Source organism: Mobula birostris, chromosome 7, assembly GCF_030028105.1.
Source record: "Mobula birostris isolate sMobBir1 chromosome 7, sMobBir1.hap1, whole genome shotgun sequence".
NCBI classification, from domain to species: domain Eukaryota; kingdom Metazoa; phylum Chordata; class Chondrichthyes; order Myliobatiformes; family Myliobatidae; genus Mobula; species Mobula birostris.
This window is the reverse complement of record NC_092376.1, coordinates 16,793,804-16,818,227: the sequence shown is the minus strand read 5'-3', so window position 1 is coordinate 16,818,227 and position 24,424 is coordinate 16,793,804. Positions and strand designations below refer to the sequence as shown.

General features: G+C 43.0%; 1 protein-coding gene across 2 annotated transcripts in view; it reads left to right on the top strand.

The window, feature by feature from the left end:
• akap17a (A kinase (PRKA) anchor protein 17A) overlaps positions 1-24,424 on the top strand; it is an 80,873-nt gene that overhangs the window by 25,256 nt on the left and 31,193 nt on the right. The window contains exon 1 of one of the 2 annotated variants that reach the window (XM_072262661.1): positions 14,767-15,035. The exons of the other annotated variant lie outside the window; for it this stretch is intronic. The gene's annotated coding sequence lies outside the window, so the exon portion shown is untranslated. Of the gene's footprint in view, positions 1-14,766; positions 15,036-24,424 lie in introns of those variants that run through there. 2 annotated transcript variants of the gene reach the window in all.

The window sequence follows — 24,424 nt, the reverse complement described above, 5'->3', positions numbered from 1 at the left end:
CAAGGTTGGCAAAGTGCGAGGGGCAGATGGTGCCTCAGGTGCAGACATACCCAGTTCTGACACCAGGCAAGTCATTTGATTCTAATCAATTTGTTTATTGATCATTACAGAATATCTCTCTGCTGTTTCCTGGTCCCTCCCCCCCTCCCTTCCCCTTTTCCCAATCATGATTCCCCGGTCTCTGTCCCCTTCCTACTCTCGGTCCACAATAGAGAAAATAATTTGTGGACTTTACATGGACTTTGATTGGGGTAAAGGGTAGTGGGTGGGAGGCAAGGGAGGTTGGTGAAGGACATTTGAATGCAGATCTTCAGTCTAAGGCCTATCCTAGATTTTCAGTCTAAGGCCTATCCTACAGCATTTCTATGCTTTTGTGAGAAAATTACTGACTGCCTTGGAGCCTGGTCTCTATGTATACACATACACAAATTCAGTCTGTGTACTGGATAAGTGAGGACAGCGTGATCTAGGTTCAGGTGTACAAACAACAAATAATGAACGGCTTCCTATTCATCCTGAGATTAGCACCACCCCATCAGCGGGAAATGAGAAAGCTAAGATCATAGAACATAGAACAGTACCACACAAAACAGGCCTTTCGGCCATGATGTTATGACGACCTTTTAACCTTCTCCAATATCAATCTAATCTTTCGACACAGTCCATAATCCTCCATCTTTCTTTCGTCCATGTTCCTATCTAAGAGTTTCCTAAATGTCCTGAACGTATCGATCTCCAGGAGGGAGGAGAAGATGGCAGCGCGATGGCAGCGCATGCGGCCACTTCGGTGATGATGTCTGTTATCTGTCAAGTAGGGGATCGTGCACAATTCTGATTTGATGGAGACAGATATGAGAGCTCGGAGGAACATCTGGAAAACTTCTGAAATGCCCGCTTCGCTGTCGCTACTACTGTGTGGTAACCGGAATCTCTGGAGCTGAAGGCCCCGAAATCCTCGGCTTTGCGTGTTTCAGTGGCCGGGGAGAGGTCGAAGGTGCTCAGCAGAGGATGGCGCTCGGGAAGCTGTATCGGAGAGGCTAGTCGGAAGCTCGAAGTTTTCGGACGGATGGACTCAGTGTTGGCTGTGGTCGGCTGCTTCCAAGGCATCGGCAAGTTGACGGTGCCTGGAGGTTTATGGCAGGGAGTTTCTCCCTTTTGCCGCCTGCTATTGGGGACTCGGGAGTTGATCGAATCGGGACTTTGAGACTTTTTTTTACTGTGCCCATGGTCTGTTCATCAAATTATGGTATTGCTTTGCACTGCTGCAACTATATGTTATAATTATGTGGTTCTGTCAGTGTTAGTCTTTGGTTTTGACCTGTTTTCTGCGATATCTCTCCGGAGAAATATTGTATCATTTCTTAATGCATGTATGCATTTCTAAGTGACAATAAAAACAGGACTGCGTGTTCTCATAATCTAATCTAATCTAATCATAAATCTAATCTACCACCACTCCCAGCAGTACATTCCACTCTCTGTGTAAAAAACCTACAGTATCTCTGATATCCCCACTAAACTTCCATCCATTCACCTTAAAAGGATATCCCCAGGTTTTAGCCGATGCCATCTTGAGAAAAAAAATGCCGGCTTCCCTCTCTCTCTTTATGCCTCATAATCTTATATACCTCAATCAAGTCAACTCTCAAAACAACCCTATGCACCAAAGAGAAAATCCCTAGTTCACTCAACCTATCTTCATTAGACATGTTGTCTATCCAGGCAGCATCCTAGTAAGTCTCCTCTGCACCACTGTTCCTCTAAGTGGCACAACTGCGTGGCCGCACAATAACTGAAATGCTCCCGTGCACGTACCTTTGTTGCCGCACAGCTGGAATAAAGAGAGTTTATGAAATGTGAAAGATTTTCTTTGTTGTGATTAATTCATTATACCCTTCAATTAATAAATAAAATCAAAAGTATGTGTTTTTTCTATTTTCATTCTAAATATTCATTGTATGCATATTGCAAAAACAATTTAAGGTACCGCGCAGTTTTCAGGCCATGTAAAAACTTCCTGCTCTGAGCAATAACTGGTCTGTGCAGCTGTGAAAAAAGAAAAAGAGGGAAATTTTCTCTGCACTCTCTCTAATGGTTCCACATCCTCCCTATAGATCAGCAAGATCTTGCGGTCTGTGTCCATAAGACATTCAAAGCTGCTGCGCGGATTGACAGTGTTGTTAAGAAGGTGTATGATGTTTTGGCATTCATCAACCATGGGACAGAGTTCAAAAGCTGTGAGGTAATGCTACAGTTATATAAGACCTTGGTTAGACCCCACTTGGAACTGTGCTCAGTTCTGGTCACCTCATCACAGGAAGGACGTGGATACTATAGAAAGAGTGCAGAGGAGATTTACAAGGATGTTGCCTGGATTTGAGACCGTGTCTTATGAGAATAGGTTGAATGAATTTGGCCTTTTCTCCTTGGAGTGACGGAAGATGAGAGGTGACCTGATAGAAGTGTAAAAGTTGATGAGAGGCATTGATCATGTGAATAGCCAGAGGCTTTTTTCCAGGGCTGAAATGGCTAACACATGAGGGCATAGTTTTAAGGTTCTAGGAAGTAAGTACAGAGGGGATGTCAGGGGTAAGTTTTTCACACAGAGTGGCAGGTGCTTGGAATGCACTGCCAATGATAGTGGTGGATGTAGATACAATAGGGTCTTTTAAGAAACTCTCAGATCGGTACATGGAACTTAGTAAAATAGAGGACTATGTGATAGGGTAACTCTTGGCAGTTTCTAGAGTAGGTTGCATGGTCAGCACAACATTGCAGCAAGAAACGTTGAGAAGAGGGTTGGAACTAAGATACAGTCTTGCTTGACCTGGTCTGCAATATGATATTAAGTGTAGTGGACCAATCACTGGGATGTTGACTTGAAAATCAACAAACAATAATGTCGAATAGAAACAAATTTCTGAGGGCACCCTAGGTTTAGAAGGTTTTTCCATAACTCTTTGTAGATGGGGTTGAAGATTTTTCATAAGTACTGTAGCTTATGTGGTGAAGTTAGTGATGTTCTATACATCTCTCCTGGACTGGTGACAGCAACAATTACATCTGCCGTGCCACCTAATGGGAGAATTTGCTAGGTGACTCTGAGTGTGCCCTCTGACCCTTGGGTGGAAAGAATCAGACAGAGCTCTTTGCAATAGTTTTCTCTACAGAAAATCACAGGGATACCATTCCAATAATTACTACAATAAGATTTGATTCCTTTCTTGAACCCTCTATCTATGAGATCTAATGGAAATTTTTTCTCTTGAAGAGAGATGTTGCAGGAACTCCCCAGGTCAGGCAGCATCTTTGGAGAGGAATAAAGTGTTGATATCTTGGGCTAAGATTCTTCGTCAGCACTGGCCTTAAAAGGGGATTAGCTTTATATGTCACGTGTACATTGAAACATACAGTGAAATGCGCTGTTTGCATTAAGGATTTTGCTCAGCAGCCCGCAAACATCGCCACATTCTGGGACCAACATAACATGCCGACAGCTCACTAACCCTAACTGTACATGTTTGGAATATGGGAGGAAACCAGAACTCTTCTTCAGTGAGGTAATAAACTTGTATCAGAAGTCCTTTAGCGGATATCTTTGGCAGGTCAGGGAGGGGTGAATCCAAAGAGATTCTAGAAGCAGATTAAAAGCAAAAGGGTAACCAAGGAGGGAATAGACCCTCTGAAGAATCAATGTGGTCATCTATGTGTGGAGCCACAAGAAATAGGTGAGATTCAAAGTGAAAATTATTCAACTGTATTTACCATGGACAAGGTCATAGAAGCTAGTGAAATCAAGAAGGGGAACAGTGGTGTCTTGAAACATGTCCACATTACACAAGAGGAGATACTGGCAATCTAAAGACACATAAAGTTGGATAAACCTCCAGGGCCTGATCAAGTGTATCCTAGGACATTGTGGGAAGTTTGGGAAGAAATTGCTGAGGCCAGAGGCCATGAAAGAGATATTAGTATCACTGATATCATTAATGAGCTCCAGAAAAGTAGACAGTGGCTAATTTTGTGTCTTTATTTAAGAAGTGCATGGACAAGCTGCGGAACCACAGACTGGTGAGCCTAACTTAAGTTGGGTGAAAGTTACCTGACGGGATTCTGAGAGACAGAATCTATTTGTAAAGGCAAGGACTGATTTGGGATAGTTAGCATCACCTTGCGTGTGGGTAATCAAATCTTTTGAAGAGATGACCTAGATGATTGATGAAGGCAGAGCAGTAGATGTTGTCCACGAGGACTTTAGCAAGGCCGTTGACAGATAAGGTTTATCACTTGGGATCCAAGGTGAGCTTGCCAATTGGATACAAAATTGGCTTTGTCTTGTGGAAGAATTTGGAGGGGGATGGTGGACGTTTGTTTTACAGATTGGAGGCCTGTGACAAATGATATGCTGCAGGGATCACTGGTGTTTGACATCATCATTAAATGCCTACCAAACATTGGAAGGTCTGGATGGAGTTGACGTGAAGTAGATATTTCCAATAGTGGGAGAGACGAGGACCAGAGGGCACAGCCTCAGAATACAAGGATGGTTCTTTACAACAGAGATGAGGAGGAACTTCTTTAGCCAGAGAGTGGTGAACTGTGCAATCCATTACTTTGGAAGCCAACTCATTGGGTATATTGAAAGTGGAGGTCAACCGGTACTTAATCTGTAAGGGTGTCAAAGGTTATGAGGAGAAGGCAGGAGAATGAGGTTGAGAGGGATAATAAATCAGCCATAATTAAATGATGAATTAAATGGTGAAGCAGACTCAAATCCTAATACTAACCTTAACACTTGTTCTGCTCCTCCTGTTTGTCTTAATGACTTAGATGATGTTATATTTATTAATTTTAGAGATGACGCCAAAATAGGTTGTATAATGAACAGTGAATGAGGTTGTGTAAGATTGCAATAGAATCTAAATCAATTGAGAAAATGGGCAAAGTATTGGTAGATAGAATTTTACTCAGAGAAGTGTGAAGTTGGGATATTTGGGGTAATTAAACAAGAACAGTACCTACATTGTCAATAGTAGGGCCCTGAAGAGTGTTGTAGAACATAAAGACCTAGGGATACAATTGTGTATTTACATGGAAATGGGGGCACAGATAGACATGGTGGTGAAGAAGGCACCTGACACAATTGTCTTCATAGTTGAGGGTGTTATGTACATGAGTTGGGATATCATGTACAAGATGTTGGTGAGACCACACTTGGGCTATTCTATGCAGTTCTGATTACCTTGCTATCAGTGGTATGTCATTAATCTTGAAAGGGTGAAGATCATATTCACAGGGACGTTACTGGCACTGAAAGCCTTGAGTCTGAAGTTGACAGAAACCCGAATGCCGATCGGAGATCCAGAAGCCGAGGCGTGAGTTTGTGAATCTCTGCAGGTCTGCTGGGGAAGTTGGGGCCCAGTGTCTGCAAATCCATCAGTCAGCTGTCCTGGGGTCAGAGGACTCTGTATCTGTGTGGGAGGGAGGGAGGAACAGGGCTTGTTTCACTGTTGTTGCTTGATATGTTCTGTTTTGTGTCCCGTGTTGTTCTGCCAAACATGGCGAGCATGATACGTCATCGCCAGAATGCGTGGTGACGCTTGTGGGCTGCCCCCAACACATTCTTGAGTTAGTAGGTTGTTTACGCAACGATGCATTTCACTGTATGTTTTGATGTACACGTGATGAATAAATCTGTGTCTGAATGTGAGTTATGCAGAGCAGCTAGGTAGGCTGGGATTGTTTTTCCCGGAGTGAAGGAGACTAAGGGGTGACCATATAATCATATCACCCTTTCTGGGCTATTGGCTGCTGACAGCAGCTCACCAGAGATCTCTGTCCTGGGCCAGTCTTTCAAATTATCCCCAGGTGTAGCCCATCTTCCTCTCCCAGGGATGAGGTCTTTGGAGCTGTAGCACTGGGTTTTTAAAGGATGAGGTTGCAAGCCCCATGTCCAACCCGCCTCATTTCATAGCTGAGCTTGATGCCCGTCAATGATGGAGTTGGTGACCATATAGACGTATATAAATTCATGAGGGGCACTGATAAGATGAAGGATCACTGTCTTTTTCCAAGGGTAGGAGTATCAGAAATTTAAAGTGAAAATGGAAAGACAACAGGAACCTGAGGAGAAAGATGTTCACACAGTATGGTGTATACATGGAACAAACTGGCAGAGAAAGTGGTAGAGGAAGATACAATCGGAATCTATAAAAGACATTTGGACCAATATGTGGATAGGAAAGTTTAGATGAATAAGGGTAAAATACAGGCAAGTGCAACCAGTTCATGCAGGCAACTTGGTCGCCATGGATGAGTTGGGCTGAAGGGCCTATTTCTGTTCATTATAACTACAAGACCATAAGACATAGGAGTAGAATTAGGCTATTTGGTCCATCAAGCCTGTTCTGCCATTTCACCATTGCTGATGCCTTTTCCCTCTCAGCCCCAATCTCCTGCTTTCTCCCCATATCCCTTCATGTCCTGACCAATCAAGAATCAATCAACCTGTCTTAAATATACATAAAGACTTGGCCTCCACAGCTGCCTGTGGCATAGAATTCCACAGATTCACCACTCTGTGGCTAAAGAAATTCCTCCTTCATCTCCATTTTAAGAGGATGTTACTCTATTCTAAGGCGGTGTCCTCTGGTCTTAGACTCTCTCACTATAGGAAACATCCTCTCCACATCCACTCTATCAAGGCCTTTCACCATTTGATAGGTTTCAATGAGGTCACCCCTCATTATTCTGAATTCCAGCGAATACAGGCCCAGAGCCATTAAACTCTTCATATGACAAGCCGTTCAAACCTGCAATCATTTTCATGAAACTCCTTTGGACTCCTTCTAGTTTCAGCACATCCTTTCTAAGATAAGGGGCCCAAAACTGGTCGCCATACTCCAAGTGAGGCCTCACCAGTGTTTTATAAAGTTTCAATGCTACATCTAGGCTTTTATATTCTACTCCTTTTGAGATGAATGCTAACATCGTACTTGGTTTCCTCACCTGCAAATTAAACATTAGGGAATCCTGCACAAGGACTCCCTGGTCCGTTTGCACCTCAGTTTTTTGTATTTTCTCTCCATTTAGAAAATAGTCAACTCTTTTTCATTTCTTCTACAAAAGTGCATGCACATACACTTCCTGACACTATGTTCTATCTGACATTTCTTTGCCCATTCTCCTAATCTGTCTAGGTCCTTCTGTAGCCTCTCTACTTCCTCAAAACTACCTGCCTCCCCAATCTATCTGCATATCATCTGCAAACTTTGCAAGAAAGCCATCAATTCCATTGTCCAAATCATTGACACATAATGTGAAAAGAATCGGTCCCAACAAAGACCCCTGTGGAACATCATTAGTCACTTGCAGTCAACCAGAAAAGGCTCTCTTTATTGCCACTCTTTGCCTCCTCCCAATCTGCCACTGCTTTATCCCTGCTAGACTCTTTCCTGTAATACCATGGGCTTGTAGCTTGTTAAGCAGCCTCATGTGTGGCACCTTGTCAGAGGCCTTCTAAAAATCCAAGTACACAACATCAATCGATTCTCCTTTATCGATCCGGCTTGTTATTTCTTCAAAGAATTCCAACAGATTTGTCAGGGAAGATTTTCCCTTGAGGAAACCATGCTGTTTACAGCCTATTATATCATGTGCCTCCAAGTACCCCAAAACTACATCCTTAACAATTTCCTTTCTTCTGCTTTGCACCCTTTTTGAAGAGTGGAGTGACACTTACAATCTTCCAGTCTTCCAGGACCATTCCAGAATCTACTGATTCCTGAAAGATCACTACTAATGCCTCCACAATCTCTTCAGCCATCTCTTTCAGAACCCTGGGGTGTACACCATCTGGTGCAGGTGACTTATCTATTTCATACCTTTCAGTTTCCCAAGAACCTTCTTTCTAGCTATGGTAACTTCCGAACTGCTTCTAGGACTTTATTTTTAGAATTTCAATAGTGTTTCCATCTGTTCTAAAGCCTTTGTTGTATACTAGCTGTGCGATAGTCTTTTTAACTACTTGCCAGACTGGGACAGTACTGAGATTGTGCTAGATGTGGTACGAGATTTACCCACTGCAATATGATTCCAATGATATTGTTTAATAACCATCAGCAGCTTGGCTGCAGCTGAGTATAAGCTTAAGCCATGTCAACTCATATGAAAGGCATAGCTTGTTTTTTTTTTTTTGTCTTCCTTGCTCTGTATCTGTGATATCTGTATTCATTTTGGCTCTCTTCTCACACCACCTATGTGCCATAGTGTAAAGAAGCTGCTTTATAAAGCTGCAACATGACAGAGCACTACGACACAGAAGCAGACACTTCGGCCCATCTAATCAATGCCAACCTGATCTCTGTCTAGTCCCATCTATCTGTAACTAGACCATAGACCACCATACCTCACTCATCTATGTACAGTACCTACCCAATCTTCTCTTAACTGTTACAGTTGAACATGCATCTACCACGGTAGCATAGTGGTTAGCACAACGCTATACAGTACAGGCGACCCGGTTTCAATTCCTGTACTGCCTGTAAGGAGTTGTATGTTGTCCCTTCTGCTTTCTTGGCGGGAGGAGAAGATGGCAGCGTGCGCAGCTCTCTGGTGAAATGATATCGTATCTGTTAAATAGGGGCTGTGGACAATTCTGTTTTGATGAAGACAGATGTGAGAAGCAGAGGAACATCTGGAGAAATTTCTGAAATGCCAGTTCGCTGTCTTTGTTACTGTGCGATCGAGAATCTCCAGAGGGAAGGCCCCAAAATCCCTGGCTTTGCCTGCTGCTGGCGACCGGGGCTGAGGTCGAAGCGTTCGGATAGAGATGGTGCTCGGTACCCGGTGTCGGATGGCTGATCAGAGCTCGAAGTTTTCGGACGACTCAGAGTCGGACTGTGGTCGGGCATGGCAGGGAAAGTTTTCTTCCTTCTCCCGTCTGCGTGAGATGTGGGACTTTCGAGAGACTTTGAACTTTTTTACTGTGCCATGGTCTGTTCTTCATCAAGTTATGGTATTGTTGCACTGTTGTAACTATATGTTATAATTATGTAGTTTTTGTTAGTTTTTCAGTCTTGGTCTGTCCTGTGTTTCTGTGATATCACACCGGAGGAATATTGTATCATTTCTTAATACATGCATTACTAAATGACAATAAAAGAGGACTGCGTGTCCTCATAATCTAATCTAATCTAATCCAGTTTCCAAAGACATATGGGTTGGTAGGTGAATTGCTCATTGGAAATTGCCCCATGAAATTGTCCTGTGATTAGGCTGGGATTAAATTGGGGGTTTACAGGGTAGCATGGCTCAAAGGGCCGGAAGGGCCTATTCCATATTGTATCTCAAATAAATAAATTTCCCTGGTAGCTCATTCATGCAGCAGCACTCTCTGAGAGAAACAAATTCCCATTAAATATTTCACCTTCCACCCTAAACCTATGACTTCTGGTTCCTGACTCACCCAACCTCAGGGGAAAAAGCCTACGTATACATTCACCCTATTTATATTCCAATTTGTCCTTTCCAGATCTGAGATGAATGATTCTACAATGAGATTCACTTACCACAGTTTAATTAACTCACTTGCTTGGAAATGTATTGTCAATGTCAAGGTCAAGTTTATTGTCATTTGCACAAGTATACGTGTGCACGTGTGCACATGTGCAATAAAAAACTTACTTGCAGCTTCAACACAGGAACATAACTTCAGATAAGTAGCATTTACAAAAGAACTGAAATTAAACATAAATTATATATAATTTTTACAGGAAAGAACACAATCCATTTTAATGCAAAGTGTTCAAAGTGGTTATTGTGTTGCTGAACTGTAGTGACCAGGGGTTAGGCTGGTTGGTTCAGGAACTGAATAGTTGAAAAGCAGTCCAATCACAAACAAGAGAAAATCTGCAGATGCTGGAAGTCCAAGCAACACACACAAAATGCTGGAGGAACTCTGCAGGCCAGGCAGCACCTTTGGAAAAGAGTAAGCAGTCGACCTTTTATATGATGAAGTTGAAAGGAAGTTGCTGCTCTTGAACCAGGTGTTGTGAGTCTCCTGACTTCTGTACCTCCTACTCGATAGTACCCGCAAGAAGATGGAATGGCCCTGATGGTGGAGAGCTTTGATAATGGATGTCACCTTCCTGAGGCAGCACCTCCTGTAGGTAGTACTGATGAAGGGAGAAGGACAGACGTGGTAAACCATGTATATAGGTTGTAACTGAGTTACCTGTCTGGACATGCCTGGACACGCCCCTCTGCTGACTGCTCCTGTGGCTCCTCCCACAGACCCCTGAATAAAGGCGATTGTGACACTGCTCCTCCCTCGGTCCAGAACAGACAGACAGCATGGACATAGATCCATTTTACCGTTAATAAAAGCCTTTCAGTATTTACTCTACTTCCAGTCTTTTGGAGTAATTGACAGTGCATCAGTACTCATGATATATTGGGCTGAGCCCACGACTCTTTGCAGCTTCTTAAGTTCCTGCACATTCGCATCACTGTATCAGATCGTGACGGAACCAATCAGCATTCAGTATACAGTATCTTAACAGAAATCTGTTAGAGCGTTTTGTTGACAATCTGAAGCTCTTTAACCTCCTAATAAAGTAAAGACTCTAGTGTGTCTTCCTTGTGGTTGCACCTTTTTGCTGGGCCCAGGATAGGTTATTAGGGCTAATCTGCCACAGAGTGGTTGCAATATTTTGCATACCAATTTCAAAATTGAATTTAATGATTTCAATCAGAGGTATAATGTCACACACTGTTACAACTGTACACCATCACTGTGGGTTTTAGATTTACCTGAATCAAAAAGAAAATTGCTGGAGGAGCTCGGCATGTCAGGCATCAGAGGGAAAGTCTGTTACTCCAGGTACCAGTATCTGCAGTCTCTAGATAGATCTACCTGACAATCTGTGACTTCAAATACGGAAAGTTTAACTAGGTGTAAAGACATGTCCTTGCATTCCCACCAGCTCTCCTCGGATCTTACCACCCATCTACAGAGTCGGGGTGATTACCAGCTTTGAAATCTGGGAAGAAGCAGGTGCACATGTAGAAAACTCGTACAGTAACAGGGGGAACTTGCAGACACCACAAATACAGGATTGAACCTGGATCTCTGGCACCATGGGGCAACAAATCCACTAGCTGTGTCACTGTGAGGCCCAGTTATTAAGAAAAGTCTAGAGATCAGCATATTTTAGCAGGAAAATCTACATTAAGATATCCTACCAAATATCACATCAGTTAGTGAGTAAAGTATCCTGTACGGCAGGCTATGGAGGGGGGACATAATTGTTAATAACTCATCTTTAATGTTAAGTATCTTCAAGATCTTTAATTCTATATAGCAGACAATGGGGGAAGTATCATCATTGGAATCTCATCTTAACCCTACTTTGCACTTACCCAGTAAATACTAATACAAGGGGGCATAATTTTAAAGAGATTGGAGGAAAGAATTGGGAGGGGGGATGTCAGAAGCACTCCTGGGGGTGGTGATAGAGAGAAATACTTAAAAGGCATTTAAGAGATTCTTTGATAGGTAGATGGATGAAAGAAAAATGGAGGGCTATGTTGGAGGGAAGGGTTAGATTGGTCTTAGAGTAGGCAAAAAGGTGAGAGATGAAGGGTCTATACTGGGCTATACTGTTCAACAGTATATTCTGCTTTCTTCACAACCTTTAATGACCTTGAAATCTTAAGCATTTATCTGAATAAAATAAAGAGTTAAAATTTCATTGCCACCTCTCCCCAACTAACTTACTTCTGTCCATTATGCCACTGGCGTTCAGGGTAGCAATGAAGGTCCTCCATCTGTGTCTGTCCTTGGCCATCTTCTCTATTGTTCCCCAGGTGTGGTTCAGGGTCCTCATTTCTGCCTCTGTAGTACGGCGCCAAGTTGTCTTTGGTTTCCTGCATTTCCTCTGCCCTTCAGGGGTCCAATGAAGTGCTGTCTTGATGATGGAGTTGGTCTCTGTTCTCATCACGTGCCCAATCCATCTCCAATGTTTCCTCATGATGATTGTGGCCATGTCCTCTTGGTGACACTGAAGGAGTAGAATGTGGTTGGAGATCTCTCTTGGCCAGAAAATACAGAGGATCTTCCGGAGGCTCGTGGTGTGGAATGACGACAGCCTGGCAAGGTCACTCTCTGTCATGCACCAGCATTCTGACCCGTACAAGAGAGTCAACAGAACACAGCTCTGGTATAGCTTCACCTTGGTGTGGACCCTGCACTTGGTTAGTAAACTCTTCTCAGGCTTCAGGCAGGTACAGGTTTCGACTATAACCAATGTTTCATTGAAAGTTTGCCGTCTTCTTTAGGGATGATGCCTGGGCAAGTCTAGTCTGGTGGCATTTATACCCAGGTAGTCTGTTCCTTCCGATTGGTTAGTGCTCATCCAATCAAGTTTCCACTCTCCCACCTTGTTTACAATCAAATTCCAGTTCTTACTTAGAGCGAGGCCCTCGTCTTTGTTAAAGTTCTTTTCCTCTGATTTTTTTTCATTGGCTTTCATCACCAGGAGGTCCCAATGGCACAGTAGCTTTGTGCCATTGAAGTCAATCCTATGGCCATTGCGAATGCAATGTTCTGTAACTTCTGATTTCTCCATGTAATCCAAATTGATACACTACCTGTGCTCCTCGATGCAGGTTTCCACTGTGCGTCCCATCTGTCCGATATACACTGCTCCTACATTCACAGGGAATCCTGTCAACGCCAACCAAGCTGAGTTGGTAGATGGTATTAATCTGGTATTTCTTCAGGATCCTGGCGACCCTTCCAGAAACCATGGAAATACAAGGAACTCAGGCAGCAGTGATGGGTTCATCTTCATTGTTAGGCTTCCTGATTTTTCTGTCAGCCCTTTTAAGGACCTTATTGATTTCCTTCACCTTGTAGACATTCTGTAGGAACATAGTGTGTATCATCTTAGTTCTTTGGGGAGACTCTCCGGGTTTGAAATAGTTTTTGCACGGTAATCAAAGGAGAAAGAACCATTCTACGTTGGGAGGCGTGATGGCGGCTATTATTGTTGAGGTATAAGTCCATGTGAGTGGGTTTCTGATAGACACCATGCCCTAGGCTACCATTTGGTTTCTATCGTATTAGAATATCCAGGAACAGGAGGCAACCATTCTTCTCCACCTTCATTGTAAATTGAATGTTTGGATGTATGCTGATATTGGAACTGTAGCGCTATATTCCATTTCGTGTAGACCATATTTTTGTGCTGCTGCATCCCCGATCCATTCAAAGCTATTATAATTTGAACTATTATGCTCCCAGCAGTCTGTTAATATAGCTTTAGCTGGATACGAGTAGTTATGTCCCATGATGTTAACCCAGTAATGTAGCATTAGCTTTATTCTTCTAAGTCTTAATGGCATTTCCCCCATTTCAACTTGAAGAGCTGATATAGGTGATGTTCTGAAAGCACTACTACATATCCTGAGGGCCTGAGCTTGCTCAACATCCAGCATTTTTAAATTACTTTCTGCAGCTGACGTGTTTGCTACACATCCATAATCCAATGTAGCCTTCATTAAAGCCTGATAAATATTTAATAGCGATACTGTATCCTGCTCGCACCCCAATCACGTCCAGCAAGACCCCTCAATAAGTTGCTTATTTTTTTTTACATTTGTTTGTAATTTTCTCGATTTGCTTTTTCCATAAGTTTCTCATCAAATAACAAAGCAAGGAACCCAATTACCTGCTCTAATTTTTGTTCATATAATTTCACAGAAACTGGTTTGTGATTTCCTGAGAAACATATCACTTGTGAATTACTTATAGACAATTTGAAACCCCATTTATTTGCCCACTCCTCCACTTTATTTATTGCATCTTCCATTTTCCTTTGTATATAAATTAAATTTCTTCCCCTCACCCACAAAGCCCCGTCATCTGCATACACCTGTATAAGGATTTCCCTACACTTGCGCAAATATGTCATTTATCATTATAGTAAATAGTAATGGACTGCAGACACTACCTTGTGGTGTTCCGTTTTCAACCAAATATGTCCTGGAGTACTCTGCTTCCACCTTGACTTGAATTGTTCGACCAAAAAGAAAGTCTTGAACCCAGTTATATAATTTCCTTCCACCTCTAATTCTTTCAATTGAATTAACACTCCCTCTTTCCAGAGCATATCAATATGCCTTCTCTATGTCGAAGAATACCGCCAGGACGACTCAGCAATCCTTTGGTGGGGGGGAAAGTTAATAGAAACTTGATAGCTAACGTTTTCCGCATGTATGGAATGAGCTGCCAGAGGAAGACTTGTATCTTTTAAAATATATTTGGACAAATATACCAATAGGAGAGATGTATAGGGATATAGGTCAAACGTAGGCAAATTGGATTAGTTGGATAGGCAATATAAATTCTAGAGATCCTGCAGATGTTGGAAATGTAGAACAATACATACAAAATGTTGGAGGAATTCAACAGGTCAGGCAGCATCTATGAAAATGAATGAACATTTGACGCTTCGGGCTGAATCCCTTCATCAGGACATTTCGGGTCTATGGACCAATTGTAACCAAGGGCCTGTTTCCACGCTTATATGATTCTGAGACTCTGTATCAACTTATTTTTTCTTCAGATTCTAGAATTTGTAGTTTCTTGTCTCCACCACCCCCCATTTGCCTGATACGTCCTAGCCCACTCAGTTCTCACTTTTCCCCTCACAAAGATGGCTGCCGCTCGTCTCATCACTGAGCATGCGTGCCATCTGCAGGGGAAGCCTGTTATTTTCGTCGCCGGGTAACATTGCCTTCTATTTGGAAAACACTCCTGAGACCGGTATCCACAAAAAAAATACATAAAACCATGCCCATATTATGCATGTAACCATTTTAATGGAGTGGAGCTGGAGTTGCGAGTGGTAGTTGGCTGGATTTGGGTCCTTCCTGAGGGGAGTCGCGGCCTGGAAGGCGCCAGGCGACGGCGTTGCGGTTTTGGCGGAGGTGGAGCCCGGAGCGAAAACTCTCCGTGTCAGGACGGCGAAGTAAGTGAGGGGAATTTGCCACTGGCGGGGCTCCGGGCCGTGCTTACCGTCTCTGGTGGGGTGGGGAGGGGTGAGATGAAGGAGGGAACTTGTACGCCGGCTATTTTGGGCCCGTGTTGAATGGGCCGCCGGAAGCCCCGGAGTCGGGCCGAATTGTTGGCCGCAACGGGCAGGTGACGCACTCCAAACCCTCCTCACCTGGCCTTTGGGAGGCCGAAGAAATCCCTTCCAGCACCAGTTGGGCAGGAGGAGACTTACTGAAGGCGGACAACACTTGGAAGTGAATCTCTTCGTTCTCAAGTGATGCATCTGCATTGGAGATGAGCTCTTTCTAAGATGGTCAAAGACATAAATGGCATTTATTAATGAACAATATTGATGAATGCAATGTAAAGCAAATTCATGACTCTTATGCTTGAGATGATATCATCAAGGGATTGGTCCAAATTGAAGGGGAAGATGGAAACGTTTCTATACAGTGGTCGTGTTGACAATTTAGTTTGCACTGTTGCAAGTGTTTTTAAAGACAACCCTGTCTATTTTAAAGGAATCTGTTTGACGTGAAGGGATTCAAGTCAAGATTATACTGAATTTTGTGTTTGTTAAGATTGGGGTGTGGGGGGGCGGTGTGTGGAGAGGCGACTGGGGTCGAGCTTTGCTGGTGTAGATAGCTGGAAAACTATTGAGTAACTCAAATGCCAACAACAGGAATTCTGCAGATGCTGGAAATTCAAGCAACACACATAAAAGTTGCTGGTGAACGCAGCAGGCCAGGCAGCATCTCTAGAGGTGCAGTCGACGTTTCAGGCCGAGACCCTTCGTCAGGACTAACTGAAAGAAGAGTAAGTACTCACTCTTCCTTCAGTTAGTCCTGACGAAGGGTCTCGGCCTGAAACGTTGACTGCACCTCTTCCTACAGATGCTGCCTGGCCTGCTGCGTTCACCAGCAACTTTTATGTGTGTTGCTTGAGTAACTCAAATGACCTGTTTCTCTGTGATAAACACGTATCTACCACCAGTCAGAGAATAATCTTCCTCATCTGAAACATTTGCATACTGAGAGAAAAAAAACATTTTATGAAAAATAATTTAAGTGATGTTGCAGAATTTTATTCTGATTTTGCAATAGATACTGGAGTTTTTTTTTCATGTAACTGTACCTGCACATTTTTTCCTTATCAGGTTGTTTCAGTGAGGCACATTAACAAGTATATTATTTTGGAAATCTCAACAGTAGATAATTAATCTTTTCATAATTGGGTTTCACTATATAGACGGACTTGAGCTGAATTGCAACAGGTTGAAGCAGTGGTAATTGTCGTCACAGATGGTGGGATAGAATTGACAGTGTAGAAGGAGGTGGCTAACAAAATACTCTGAAAAGGCCAGTGAAGTTTCAAAGTGTTCCTGATGACATTTCCAAGAGATATTGTGCTGTACTACAGAACAGGGAAACAGACTCTATTTCATCAGGTTAATTAGGGTTAAGCAAGGTTTTAAAAAAAAACCCTGCTAATCTTTGACTTCTGTTGCTAAAGAGCAGGCTCTGCTCCCAGTGCTGCCTGTATAATTCCTCAGCTGTTACTGTCTAATCGTTCATTCTGTTATTCCTTGCAGGGTGTTGTTGGCACGGAAGGATCTGTTTTCTTGTGTAAAAACAGTCTCTGTACTCCCACGAAAAATGAATTGCATGATGCAATTTGGATTGTTTCAATATGATGTATGTTGGGAGGTGTACCCGGTGGTGTGGCAGCTGGCGTGACACCTTATAGTTCAATTCCTGTCGTCTGCAAGGAGTTTTCCCATTCTCCCTGTGACCGTGTGACATTTCTCCAGATGCTGTTCGGTTTCCTTCCACATTGCAGAGGTGTTCGGCTTTGCAGGTTAATTGGGCACTTGGATGTATCTGGGTGGCTCAGGCTCGTTGGGCCAGAAAGATCTGTTACCACGCTGTATCTCTAAATAAATAAAGACCAAAAATCAAACTGCTTATTGATGGATAAGAATCCTAAATAGTGAACATTTTAAAAGAATAATTTTGATCTTAAAGTCAGGGAATTCTATCCAGGTGTTGTCATTTGCAAGTTTCGTGAATTAGCAGACTGAAATCCACTTGCTTTGCTGTTTCATCAACTTCTGTTCTTGTTGCACAAGCCCAAATCTCTGGCTGCACTGTAAGACACAAGCCAGGGCTTGATTGATGCATTATTGTTTTTATGTTTTCTGGGAAGTGGGTTAGGGGAAGAGATTTTTCTAAAATGCATTTGCAGGATGTGAGCATTTCTGGCAAGGCTGGAATTCCTAACCTAGGATTTATTCACTGAGTACTGATGCAGGAGTTCAACCCAAAATGTTGGCTTTTCCTTTCCGCCACAGATGCTGCTCGACCCATTGAGATGTTCCAAAAGTTGTTTGGTGCTCCAGGTTCCAGCATCTGTAATTTCTTGTCTCCATTAGCCAAGCTGTTTTTTTTTAATTCAATAAGAATCCACTACCTTCAACCAAATTTTGAGGAGCTACATGTTTAATAAGATTTAAATCTACCAATTGCGGTTATATTAAGCAGATATTTGTAGTCTGTAGATACTTGGATTACTAACCCGTTAGTGTTACCGTAATGCTTCCCCGAACTTGTAGGGATACTTGTTGGAAGCAAATAGCATTGGAACCGCTTCTGGGGGAGGTGGGACCAGTACCGTCCGGACGGTCTACATCTGGGCAGGGCCGGGATCAATGTCCTAGGGAGATTGTTTGCTTGTGCTGTTGGGGAGGTTTTAAACTAATATAGCAGGGGGATGGGAACCCACACAGAAAGGAAGAGGGAAGTGATGCAGAGACCAAAGCTAGAGTTAGTGAAGAAAAACAGTAAAAGTAGAGTGCATAAAAGTAAAAAGGCAAAAATTGCATAGGTCACTAGATTCTAAAAGGACAATGAGCATAAGGGCACTTTATCTAAATGCCCGTGGTATTAGAAACAAGGTTAGTGAACTTGTGGCACAGATCAGTACCAAGGCACGTGATTAGTGGCAATTACAGACACCTGGTTGCAAGGTGGAGATGTCTGGGAATTAAACATCCAAGGAAAGATAGGCAGGAAGGCAGAGGAGGTGGGGTGGTGCTCTTGATCAGGGGTGAGATCAGGGTGATTGTGAGAGATCAGGGTGATTGAAGATCTACGGAGCAGAAAGTTGAGTCCATCTGGGTAGAGATTAAGAATAGTGAAGGGAAAAAAAATCACTGGTGGGTGTTGTCTATAGACCACCTAATAAAAACTATTGCAGTGACAGAGGCGATTAATCAAGAAATAGCTGAGGCTTGTAAGAACGGAATGGCAGTTGTCATGGGGGATTTAACTTCCACATAGATTGGGTGAATCAGGTTGGTCAAGGAAGTCTTGAGGAGGACTTCATAGAATGCATCCGTGATGGCTTTCTTGAGCAGCATGTTAGTGAGCCTACAAGGGAAAATACTATCTTAGATATAGTCCTGTTCAATGAGACGGGTAAGATTAACGATCGTGTAGTCAGGGATCCTCTTGGAAAGAGTGATCATAGTATGATTGAATTTTGCATTCAGATGGAGGGTGAAATAGTTAGATCTAAAACTAGTGTATTATTCTCGAACAAGGGAGACTACAACGGGATGGTGGAGGAGTTGGCTAATGTGGATTGGGAGCACAGGCTATTTGGTAGGACAGTTGAGGAACAGTGGAATACTTTCAAAGAGATTTTTCTCAGTGCTCAACAAAAGTATATTCCAGTCAAAAGTAAGGACTGTAAGTGTCAGGAGAGCCTGCCTTGGATAACTAAGGAAATACAAGATAGTATCAAATTAAAAGCTCGTGTACAAAGTTGCAAAGAGTATTGGGAGACTGGAGGATTGGGAAAACTTTAAAAAGCAACAGCGAACAACTAAACAAGAAATAAGGAAAGGGAAGATAGAGTATGAAAGTAAATTAGCACAAAATATAAAAACAGATAGCAAAAGTTTTTATAAATATATAAAGCAGAAGAGGGTGGCTAAAGTTAACGTAGGTCCCTTGGAAGACGAGAAGGGGAAATTGATATTGGGTGATAAGGAAATGGCTGAGGCATTGAACGACTATTTTGTGTCGGTCTTCACGGTGGAGGACACGTCTAATATGCCAAAGAAGGATGTTATGGATGAAATGGGGGGTGAGGACCTCGATAAAATCACTGTCACTAAAGAGATAGTGACGAGCAAACTAGAGGGCCTGAAGGTAGATAAGTCCCCTGATCCTGATGGGATGCATCCCAGGGTGCTGAGGGAATTGGTGGAAGTTATAATAGACGCGTTGGTAATCACTTATCAAAACTCTCTCGACTCTGGGCAGGTCCCGGCGGATTGGAAGACAGCAAATGTCATGTCACTTCTTAAAAAAGGATGTAGGCAAAAGACAGGAAACTATAGGCCAGTTAGTTTAACATTTGTAGTCGGGAAAATTCTTGAAGCTGTCATTAAGGAAGAAATAGCAAAAAATTTAGAAAGGAGTGGTTCCATTAGACAGATGCAGCATGGGTTCAGAAAGGGCAACTCCTGTTTGACAAACTTACTGGAGTTCTTTGAGGACATAATGAATGCAGTGGTTAGAGGGGAACAGGTAGATGTCGTATACTTGGATTTCCAGAAGGCGTTCAATAAGGTGCTGCACAAGAAACTTGTCGATAAGATACGGATGCATGGAGTCGGAGGAAGTATATTGGCATTGGATAGTGGATTGGTTAACCAATAGAAGGCAGAGAGTTGATATAAATGGGTGTTTCTCTGGTTGGCAGTCAGTGGTGAATGGGGTGCCGTAGGGGTCAATGTTGGGCCCGCAGCTGTTTACCTTTTACATTGATGATTTGGAAGAGGGGACTGAGTGCAACATAGCAAAATTTGCTGATGACACTAAACTGAGTGGAAAATCAAATTGTACAGAGGATGTGGAGAGTCTGCAGAGGGATATAGATAGGTTAAGTGAGTGGGTCAAGGTCTGTCAGATGGAATACAGGTGTCCCCCGCTTTTCGAACGTCTGCTTTACGAAACCTCACTGTTACGAAAGACCTACATTAGTACCCTATTTTCGCTTTCAGAAGGTGTTTTCACTGTTACGAAAAAAAATTCAGCATGCGATAAAAGGCAGCGCGCCTTGAGCAGCCGCTCTCCCCCGGGTTCTCGCCGGCATTGCTTAAGCACGAGCCTGTGAGCACATGTTTGCAAGATGAGTTCTATGGTATCGGAAAAGCCTGAAAGAGCTCGTAAGGGTGTTACACTTACGGTAAAACTAGGCATAATTAGCGTTTTGATCATGGTGAACGAAGTAAGGACAACGTGAGTTTGGCTTGTGGAAGATGACGAAGATGATGTTGAAGAGGTTTTGGCATCCCATCACCAAGAACTGACAGATGAAGAGCTGATGCAATTGGAAGAAAAAAGGATAACAATCGAAACCGAATGAGTAATGATAAAGTACGACTTTAATTTTGAAAGGGTACGTCGGTTTAGGGGATACTTGCGGGATGGTTTGAGTCCTTATTAAAGAACTGTGTGATAGAAAAATACGCGAGGCTCAGCAGTCAAGCAAGCCTTCCACATCAGCCACAGCAGACGATGAACCTCGACCTTCGACATCGAGGCAGGCAGCCATAGGAGAAGATGAGCTGCCTGCTCCAATGGAAACAAGCGACGAGATGACATCCCAGTGTCCCACCACCCCAACCCCCAGGCCACGGACAGATACCGATTCGCAGAGAATGCAAAGGTGGCCAGGAGGCACACAGCACATCTTTAAGAAAAAAGCCAAAATAAACATGCTAATTAATCAGGTGCAGTCGACACGCAATTGTCGGCCCAGATCAGAGACGACGAAATCGGCACTGATCTGGGCCGACAATTACAGGTGGCACCTAATTAATTAGCATGTTTGTTTCGGCTTTTTTTTAAAAGATGTGTACCTCCCGGCTACCGCTGGACCCCTGCGTTCTTCACGGCAATGTATCGCTCAGCAGCCTGGAGGGTGGGGGGCCACTGCACCACCTAAACTCCGACGACTCAGTCTAACACACAATCATCAGTGTGCTCGGCGCTGTCCCCATTCCCGTGATACTACACTGTACATACATTATTTCTACTTTCTATAGGCTGTGTATTTTTACGTGTTATTTGGTATGATTTGGCAGCTTAATAGCTTAAAGGTTACTGGAGAGCGCTTGTGCCGTGTTTTTGCCGACGGCGCTTGTGTGAGATTTTCTGCTGCGGCACTTGCGTGAAATTTTTGCTCCGGAGGACAGTCCAGTAATAATTGTGGAAAAGTATTTCTACTTTATATAAGCTGTGTATTTGTCATAACATTCCTGCTTTACTATATGTTACTGTTATTTTAGGTTTTATGTGTTATTTGGCATGATTTGGTAGGTTATTTTTGGGTCTGCGAACGCTCACAAAATTTTCCCATATAAATAAATGGTAATTGCTCCTTCGCTTTACGACATTTCGGCTTACGAACCGTTTCATAAGAACGCTGTACCTTCGGTTGGCGGGGGAAACCTGTACAACATTGGTAAATTTGAGATCATCCATGTTGAAAGGAATAATAGAAGAGCAGGTTATTATTTAAATGGTGGAAGATTGCAGCATGATGTTATGCAGAGGGACTTGGGAGTGCTTGTTCATGAATCACAAAAAGTTGGCTTGCAGGTACAACAGGTTATTAAGAAAGCAAACAATGTTGGCCATTGTTAGAGGGATTGAATTTAAGAGCAGGCGGGTCATGCTGCAACTATACAGGGTACTGGTGAGGCCACACCTGGAGTACTGTGTGCAGTTCTGGTCTCCATACTTGAGGAAGAATATACTGACTTTGGAGGCAGTGCAGAGGAGGTTCACCAGGTTGATTCCAGAGATGAAGGGGTGAACCTTTGAGGAGAGATTGAGTCGCCTGGGACTATACTCTCTGGAATTCAAAGAATGAGAGAGGATCTTATAGAAACATACAAAATTTTGAAAGCGATAGATAAGATAGAAGTAGGAAAGTTGTTTCCATTGGTAGGTGAGACTAGAACTATGGGACATTGCCTCAAGATTCAGGGGAGAAGATTTAGGACGGAGATGAGGAGAAACTGTTTTCCCCAGAGAGTGGTGAATCTGGAATTCTCTGCCCAGGGAAGCATTTGAGTCTCCTTCACTATATATATTTGGGGGAGTCCAGAATTAGAGGTCACAGTTTAAGAATAAGGGGTAGACAATTTAGAACAGAGTTGAGGAAAAACTTTTTCACACAGAGGGTTGTGGTTCTGTGGAATGCTGTGCCTCTGAAGGCAGTGGAGGCCAATTCTCTGGATTCTTTCAAAAAAGTTAGATAGAGCTCTTAAAGATAGCGTAGTGAAGGGATATGGGGAGAAGGCAGGAAAAGGGTACTGATTGTGGATGATCAGCCATGATCACAGTGAATGGTGGTGCTGGCTCGAAGGACTGAATGGCCTACTCCTGCACCTATTGTCTATTGTCCATTTAAGATACAGTTAGAGAGATTTTTACATAGGGGAATTAAGGGTTATGGGGAAAAGGCAGGTAGATGGAGCTGAGTTTATGGACAGATCAGCCATGATGTTATTGAATGGCAGGGTAGGCTCGATGGGCTGGATGGCCTACTCCTGCTCCTATTTCTTATGTTCTTATTTGTTCAGGTGCCCAATGGATTTGTCTTTGAAGTGGAATGTTAGCACAAAAGTTAACTACTGTTGAAAAATATGAGCGTTTTTCTTCCTGGGTAATTAGACTCAAGATGTAAATATAAGACAGGAGCAGAATTAGGCCACTCTGTCGATCGAGTCTGTCCTGCCATTCCATCATGTCTGATATATTATCCCTCTCAACCCTGTTCTCCTGCCTTCTCTCTGTACCTTTGACTCCCAGACTATTAATCTCTACTTTAAATATACTCAGTGACTTGGCCTCCACAGCTGTCTCTGGCAATGAATTCGTCAGATTCACCACCCTCCGATTAAAGAAATTCCTCCTCATTTCTAAATAGATGCCCCTCTATTCTGAGGCCATGCCCTCTGGCCCTAGATTCACCCATTATAGGAAACATCCTCTCCACATCTATTCTGTCTAGGCCTTTCAATATAACCCCCTCATTCTTCTAAAATCCAGTGATTACAGGCCCAGACCCATCAAGCACTCCTTATACATTAACCCTTTCATTCCTAGTATCATTCTCATGCACCTCCTCTGGACTCTTTAGATAAGGGACCCAAAACTGCTCACAATACTCGAAGTGCTGTCTGACCAATACTTTAAAGCCTCAATCACATCTTTGCTCTTGAATAATAGTCCTTTCAAAATGTGTGCTAACATTGCATTTGTATTCCTTACCACTGACTCAGTCTGCAAATTAACCTTTCGGGAACCCTGCATAAGGATTCCTAAGACCCTTCACACCACTGATCTTTGACTGCTCTCCCCGTTTAGAAAATAGTTTACCCCTTTATTCCTTCTATCAAAGTGCATGACCATACACTTCCCTGCATTATATTCCATCTGCCACTTCTTTGCAATTCTTCCTTCTGCTGACTACTTGCCTCCTTAGCACTCACTACCTGCCTCTGCACCTATCTTTGTATCATCTGCAAACTTGGCCAAAAATCCAACAGTTCAGTCATCCAGATCTTTGATATATATAACGTGAAAAGTGGTCATCACTAGTCACAGGCAACCAGTCAGAATAGGCCCCCTTAATGCTGACTATTGCTTCCTGCCAGTCAGCCGATCTTCCACCATGCTAGAATCTTTCCTGTAATACCATGGGCTCTTACCTTGTTAAACAGCCTCATGTGCAGCACCTTGTCAAAGTCCTTCTGAATATCTGAGTAAACAACATCCACTGACTCCTTTGTCTATCCTGTTATATCTTCAAAGAATTCCAACTGATTTGTCGGGCAAGATTTCCATCTAAGGGAACCATGCTGACTCTGGTCTATTTTAACATGTGCCTCCAAGTACCCCAAAACTTCATCCTTAATAATGGTCTCCAGTACCTTCCCAACCATTGAAGTTAGGCTAACTGGCCAATAATTTCCTTTCTTCTGTCTCCCCCCGCCTTCTTGAAGAGTGGAATGACATTTGTAAATGTCCATTCCTTTGGAACCATTCCAGTATCTGTTGGTTTTTGACAGATCATTAATAATGCCTTCACAATCTCTTCAACTGCCTCTTTCAGAACCCTGGGAAATAATCCAACTGGTCCAGGTCACTTATCTACCTTTGGACCTTCCAGCATCCCCAGCACCACCACCTTCGTAATAGCAACTACACTGACTTCTGCCCCTTGTCACTCAAGAATTTTTGGCATACTGCTAGCGTCTTTCACGCTGAAGACTGACAT